Source organism: Arachis ipaensis, chromosome B6, assembly GCF_059453495.1.
Source record: "Arachis ipaensis isolate K30076 ecotype BB chromosome B6, ASM5945349v1, whole genome shotgun sequence".
NCBI lineage: Eukaryota > Viridiplantae > Streptophyta > Magnoliopsida > Fabales > Fabaceae > Arachis > Arachis ipaensis.
In genome coordinates, this window is record NC_142441.1 from 23,977,762 (window position 1) to 23,978,749 (window position 988).

The 988-nt window shown below is 40.3% G+C and overlaps 1 non-coding gene across 1 annotated transcript; it reads right to left on the reverse strand.

Moving 5' to 3' along the window:
- Positions 1 to 388: 388 nt before the first annotated feature.
- On the reverse strand, positions 389 to 496 carry LOC148554897 (small nucleolar RNA R71). Its single transcript, XR_015887258.1, has one exon. It is a non-coding gene; the product is annotated as a small nucleolar RNA R71 (small nucleolar RNA).
- Positions 497 to 988: the final 492 nt, after the last annotated feature.

The window sequence follows — 988 nt, forward strand, 5'->3', positions numbered from 1 at the left end:
CGAAAATAATAATAATGTAAGGAAGATGCTTGGTGACTTTACTGCACCTAATTCCAATTTACATGGAAGAAGCATCTCCATTCCTGCCATTGGAGCAAACAATTTTGAGCTGAAACCTCAATTAGTTTCTCTGATGCAGCAGAACTGCAAGTTTCATGGACTTCCATCTGAAGATCCTTTTCAGTTCTTAACTGAATTCTTGCAAATATGTGATACTGTTAAGACTAATGGAGTAGATCCTGAAGTCTACAGGCTCATACTTTTCCCTTTTGCTGTAAGAGACAGAGCTAGATTATGGTTGGATTCTCAACCCAAAGACAGCCTGAACTCTTGGGATAAGCTGGTCACGGCTTTCTTAGCCAAGTACTTTCCTCCTCAAAAGCTGAGCAAGCTTAGAGCTGATGTTCAAACCTTCAGACAGAAAGAAGGTGAATCCCTCTATGAAGCTTGGGAAAGATACAAACAGTTGACCAAAAAGTGTCCTTCTGACATGCTTTCAGAATGGACCATCCTGGATATATTCTATGATGGTCTGTCTGAGTTATCTAAGATGTCATTGGATACCTCTGCAGGTGGATCCATTCACCTAAAGAAAACACCTGCAGAAGCTCAAGAACTCATTGACATGGATGCTAATAACCAGTTCATGTACACTTCTGAAAGGAATCCTGTAAGCAATGGGACGCCTATGAAGAAGGGAGTTCTTGAAGTTGATACTCTGAATGTCATATTGGCTCAGAATAAAATATTGACTCAGCAAGTCAATATGATTTCTCAGAGTCTGCATGGAATGCAAGCTGCATCCAACAGTACTCAAGAGGCATCTTCTGAAGAAGAAGCTTATGATCCTGAGAACCCTGCAATAGCAGAGGTAAATTACTTAGGTGAACCTTATGGAAACACCTATAACTCAACATGGAGAAATCATCCAAATTTCTCATGGAAGGATCAAAAGCCCCAACAAGGCTTTAATAATGGTGGAAGAAAC